The sequence below is a fragment of the Microtus oregoni genome, unplaced genomic scaffold (assembly GCF_018167655.1).
Source record: "Microtus oregoni isolate MIOR12 unplaced genomic scaffold, Mior012 000009F_ref0000495, whole genome shotgun sequence".
In the NCBI taxonomy this organism is placed as follows: Eukaryota; Metazoa; Chordata; class Mammalia; order Rodentia; family Cricetidae; genus Microtus; species Microtus oregoni.
In genome coordinates, this window is record NW_024543068.1 from 20,633,861 (window position 1) to 20,639,860 (window position 6,000).

A 6,000-nucleotide genomic window follows, 5' to 3' on the forward strand; every position below is an offset into this window, starting at 1 on the left:
ACATACGCCTTTATTCCCAGCACTCGAGAGGCAGAGGCAGGCAGATCTCTGTGAGTTCAAGACCAGCCTGATCTACAAGAGCTAGTTCCAGGGCAGGCTCAAAAGCTACAGAGAAACCCTGTCTCGAAAAAACAATAATGATGATGATGATAATAATAATAATAAATAAAAGCCATTCTGACTACATAGAAATATCCTGTCTCAAAAATTTTAAGGAGGGCAGGAGAGCCGGAGTTGTGACTCAGTCGGCAGAGTGCTCACCCAGCATACACGAAGCCGAGTGTTCAATCCCTAGCATAGCATATAAACCAGACGTGGTGCTGGGTGCCTGTAGTCAAGGCATGGGGGAAGTGGAGAAAGACCTGAAGCTCAAGGTTATCCAGTCATATGTGGAGGCCCCATGTTAGCCTGGGATTAAAAACAACAGAGTCAATTTTAAAAACATAAGAATTTTTAAGCAGTCCCAGTAGCCTGCTGAATTCATATACAAAGATAGCATTGGATAACCCCTTGGGGTCAAGAGTAGAATAAAATAAAGTGTCTCGCTGGGTAAAGGCACCTGCCACCAAACCTGACAACGTGAGTTCAATTCCTAGGTCCTACACGGTAGAGAAAAGAACTCCCACAAGCTGTCCTCTGAACACACACACACACATGCACATGCACGTGCACACACACCAAAAACATGACTTTTTTCCTCAAGTCTTTTTCCTCCTTTCCTCTCTCCCATCTCAACTCAGGGTCCAGCAGTCATCAGAGAAATTCCCAGGATTCTCACTCTGTTTCTAAAAAAAGCCGCATGTACCCAGCACCTTCTAGAACCCGGTTCAGTTTCTGCGTTCAGCTCTTGAGGCTGTTCATCATGGACTAGGAGGTCTTCCTAGTCCTTGACATTAAATACAAGCATCGTCTCCAAATGCCGGCCAAAACAGCTATCAAGCTATTGGTCTCCTTTCAATTGGCTTTCTCAGACGGCAACAGCTCACTCACCCACTGTGGACTCCACCCCTGCTTTCTTCACACAGTCCTGGAGCAGATGAGACCCCCAAGCCAGGGTTCCTCTCAGATGGAGCCCCGCACCAGTCAGTCATGCCCCATAGGTCATGTTTTCTGCTATTCCCACTTCTTTATGAGGACATGGATAAGCAAAGCCCTATTCTGGCTCTCAGAGAGCTTCTAATCAAAACAAGCCAGCAAGGCCAGGCATGACGGCACAAACCTCAGCGCTTGGGACACAACGGTAAGTGGACCACTGCAAGTTTAAGATGAAAATGTCCTAGGGCATAAAGAAAAGAGTTCTGGGTCAGTCAGATCCGGTTTCAAAGGGGGAAAAGAACCCAACAAACCATATCCAGTTAGCAAGACATGCCGGTCCCCAGACATCAGAGGAATGGTTAGCATCTCCAGGATAGCCTCTTGTGGATCACTGGACCTTCTTTCTGACTTCAAGGTACCAAAGTCACAAACATGCCAGGGGCGCAGGGCCCTCTTTCTAACTTCCTCTGAGGCTCTATACCAACTGACAGTCTCCAAAAGTTCCTTCATCACAGGGCGGGCCCGGCTGTGCATGTGTGTGCCTGCAGAGGCCTCGGAGGAGTGGTCTGGCTGACAACCACTTCCCTAGGCCTGGCCCCTCCGCAGCCCATCTTCCACTTCCTGCACAGGAGCAGGGCCCCCAGGAAACCGCTGGCCACAAGCTTTGGCAACAGCATTTTAGATTAAACCTCTCTGGAGGAGGGTGGTGGTTCTAGCAGAGAGGGGAAGAGTCTCATCACATGGGTTGGGCAGAGACAGCTTAGATTTGCACACGCCTGACCCTGGGCTTCTCTGTAGTCCAGCCAGTTGCAATTCTGAGAGTTGAAATTTCTGGAGCCCAGGAAAGAGAAGGCAGCCTAGATAACACCACAAGGCTATGCTAATTTCTGGGCCAACAAAATGGCTCAGTGGATAAAGGCATTTTCCACCAATCCCGATGGACTAAGCTTGATCCACAGGACCCTCGTGGTAGAAGGACTCCCATAAATTGACCTCTACATTTTTAACTCATTGTGGTCCCTGGAGAGCCCTTATCAAAGTCTTTGCAGGGTGCCTCAGAACCTCTATCTTGCCCTGCCATCCTTGGACACTCTCCTTGAACAGCCTACTCACAACCCCCTCTCCTTCCACTCCCTAACCCCCCCCATTCTTAACCCACTCCCCACCCCCATATAACATATCTATGCCGTGAAGATGAAGACAGACGGAGAACCTCCAGGACTGAGGCCAAGTGAAGAGGCTAAAGACAAAGGTGTGATTCATCAGCTGATTGGATACAGGGGGAATTCCATAGCAAGACAGGCCACCCTATCTATCTGAGGGACAGTGGCCAGCACACATCCGATGGGAGTCTTGCATCCCCAACCGGCTGCCGTCCAGGGTCGCATAAGGGTCTAGATTGACTCAAGCTTTCTAGTTACCCTCCTTCTGAATTCCCGTCCATCCTAGCACTTAAAAGTGCAAATGCACAGCTTTTCACCCAGGGTGAGCGCACTGGCAGGAAATATCACTGCTACTTCTGTCTGTGGAATTCGGCGAGAGAATTCGGCGAGAGAGAGAAAGAACCGGCTGCATAGCTCCACCGGGCTCGCAGAACACCGCAGACGCGTTATCTCATTGCTCATTCTCACGATGCCACATGTGGTAGGCGCGATGACTAACTCCGTTTTACAGGTGAGAAACAGACTCAAAGGGGTTAGTCCACAGATTGCTGCAGGGTTAGGAAGCCGCCGCCGAGCTAAGGTTTAAATCCAGGTCCACCCAACTGCAAACCTCCGATCTTAAATGTCACATCAGGACGCCGACCTGGGTTTCAAGGGACAGGCGTCCAGAGTGCGTAGAAAATGTCTCCCCTGGCTAAATGACTCCAAAGTCCCTTCCTTAGGGAACAACTGTCTCCTGCCTTCCATGACAGTTCACATTGACTTTCTCCAAGATGCTTCAATGACACATCTTGTTTTCTGTCAGCTGCCCCTAGTAGAATCCAGCTCCACCATTACTGAAAACCAGACTTCGTTCACTGCTGTGTCCCCAATGCCCAGTATTCACACTTAGAAGATGCTAATAATAATGGGTGAATGCATAAAATAGATATGAGACAATCGAGTGTAAGGAGGGAGTGATGAGGAAGGAGAGTGAAGGAGTGTGTACTGGAGAGGGATGGGGGTCCCAGGATGAGCCTGCCAGGTCTGTCAGACCCTGGGAACTCCCGAAGGGTTTTTCCATTGTCAGTTGTAATTCTTCGCTGCCAAACCCCCTGCCCGAAGGCCTCTAGAAACTGGGGGAGTAATGAGTGGGGCGGGCTATAGCTCTTGAACAAAGGCCTGTGGACATGCAGCTGGCCGGAGAGGCGGGACAGGGCAATGGCCTGGGACAGAGGGAAGGCCAGGGATAGCTGGGCTGAAGTCAGCCCTCAGTGCAGCTGCAAAAGCAACGCCTCCCATCTCCACAGTCCCCCCCACCCTAGCACAAGAGAGAAAGACTTCACAATTAACCCTCCAGGGCCTGTCACAGCTTGTAGCACCCTTCCCGTCTGGGGACCAAAGCCTGCATGGGGCTCTCAGGGCGGGGTGGGAGTAGCGAGCAGGCCTCACATCTGGGACCCACACTGTCTCCCCGCCCAGGACTGGTCATCTCGCAGGCCATGGCCTTTGGCCTGTTCTGGTGTAAACACAGTGACCCTGAGATAGCAGTGGAGTTAGTAAGGCCAATGTTTACTCTGAGGCTAAGATATTATGAGCCAGAGAGTAAGCTCCCGCCACCCGCTCCTGATGTCCTGTGTTATGATGCATGGGGCCTATCCAGCAAACACTGACGGGGCCCCTTGGCCACTAGACAGTGATTCTTTTTTTATAGTAATGTATGGTGTACTTCTCACACGGGCTTCTTTTGATCGTTACCACATCCCCTATAAAGAAAAACAGGTACTCTGTAAGGAAACTGAGTCAGAAAAGATAAGCGAACCGGGAAGAGAATAGGATCTGGCCATGGGCGAATTATGTATGCAAAAAGCACTATCCATCTTCGCTGTAACTCAATAGGGTCAGCATTACACCTCCGGCAAAAACTCACTACACTCTCAGTCCAGTGGGGCTCCCACTCTCCTGGCTGGGCCACCGCTCTAAAACAGACAGCCCACCCTTATCAGCCCAGACTAAGTGGAGGGATGAGAAAGGCCCCCACTTCATTCCCAATTCCCAGCATCACGTGGATAAGCCTGGCAGGGGAGGGCCAGCAGAGGCAGCCAGCAAGTGAAGAGTACCCGGACAAATGGGAGGTGAGGTCTAAGCCCAGAACCATACAGGAATAATAGTAACAGAGGAGTTGACTTTCTGGTGTTTAGTCCCTAGGTTTTTATGTTGAGCTTTCATGACCCAAGATTCCAGTCTAGCAAAGGAGGGACAGAAAGGAACTCTCGGAAGGCCAGACACAGCAGGAAGCATCTTCTCTCTCTCTCTCTCTCTCTCTCTCTCTCTCTCTCTGGACTGTCATTATTCTCCATACTAATTATTTCTTGAGCAAGGGTCATGTGACTGGCATGTGTGAAGAAGCACGGCTTGGGAGACCGGGAACCCAAGACTAGGGTTCTCCGTAAGGTGCTACGGTGCCGGTCGGTTCTGGGGGGGGGGGGGGGGGGGAAGGCTCAGAGAAGCCTAACAGCCCCTACATCTACCAAGAGTTTAATGAGTGACTGAGACGAATGCTCTTACCCAATCTTCAACACCACCCCACAATGCCGCTTTTTTCCACCCTACAACCATTCCATGGCTCGTTCCGGGGTTTTTTTCCCCCCCTTTGTTTTCAAAAGTAGCTCCAGAGTAAATGCTGCCACCGAAGCAGCATCTTGAACAACTAACTGAAGCTTGCAAGCCTGGCCCGAGCTTCCCAAATCGAAGGTCTGGGAGCAGGGTACAAATACCTAAACCAGTTGTAAGTGTGGGAGGGCTAGGCTGTAGGAGCAGCCAGAGAGGGGCTCTAGGCTTGCAGGTCCTGGACACTCCGTTTCTGGCACCCACTCTAACCCGCCCTGATAGGCAACTGAGATTCCCAGGAGCAAGCACTGTGTGGCACCAACCCGGAACAGACTGAGTGCCTACGCACTCCTGGGCTCACGGGACCAGAGGCGAATCCTTCTAGAAGGTCTCACAGTCCCGGGCAAGCACTAACTCACTGGCGCCAGTGCACTCAAAGGGAATGGAGTGGCGGGAACGTCGAGAGCTGCCCGGAATTCAAACTCGGCGAAGCCACCTCGAGCCTTTGCTCCTTTGGTTTCCGGGGTGGGGACAAAAAGTGACTCCCCTTTACGACCTTCCCGCGCTCCAACCTCCTCCGAGTGCGTCCGAGGAAGCCCTGGACCAGGTCCTCATCCCACAGAAGGTTAGCCTGGGGCACCCCGAAGAGTGCCACCGATCGCACACGGGCAAAGGGAGAGGGGCAAACCTGGGGACACTCACCGAGTGGTGGCCACCCCGCCGGCTTGCCGGCTCGCGACGCGCAGGGAACGCGGAGCTGCCCAGGTGGCGCCGCAAAGCGGGCGCGAGTTTGAAAGTCGCTCTCGGAAGCGACTGGAGCAGCTGGCCACTCCCGCCCACGGCTGGCCGTCCCGAAGTCCCAGCTTCTTCCCGCTACGAGCACAGAACTTCGGGGGTCCCCGAAACGCGCACAGTTCCCCAGCACTCGGCAGGAAGTTGCGGCCGAACGGAGCCCAGGCAGCCGCGGGAGGGAGGGATTGAGGGAGGCAGGGAGGGAGGGAGCCAGGGAGGGGCGGACCAGGAATGTTTCCAGTGGGTGGAGACTGTGCTCGCGGCTGCGATCCTGCAATTGGCGGCTCAGTGGGGGCACCGGGAACCTTCCTGGCGCGGCGTGCGAGCTGGGGTTCGGGCTGGAGGCAGCCGTCCGTGTGGCTAATGATTAACGCGCGCGGCCGGCCGTGTGGGTCCCGCTGGCTGCTCCCCATCCCCCGTC

The 6,000-nt window shown here is 53.2% G+C and overlaps 1 protein-coding gene across 8 annotated transcripts in view; it reads right to left on the reverse strand.

Moving 5' to 3' along the window:
* Plekhg3 (pleckstrin homology and RhoGEF domain containing G3) overlaps positions 1 to 5,753 on the reverse strand; it is a 43,802-nt gene extending 38,049 nt beyond the window's left edge. For all 8 annotated transcript variants that reach the window (XM_041658196.1, XM_041658194.1, XM_041658193.1 and 5 more), the window contains exon 1: positions 5,490 to 5,753. The gene's annotated coding sequence lies outside the window, so the exon portion shown is untranslated. The remainder of the gene's footprint in view (positions 1 to 5,489) is intronic.
* Positions 5,754 to 6,000: the final 247 nt, after the last annotated feature.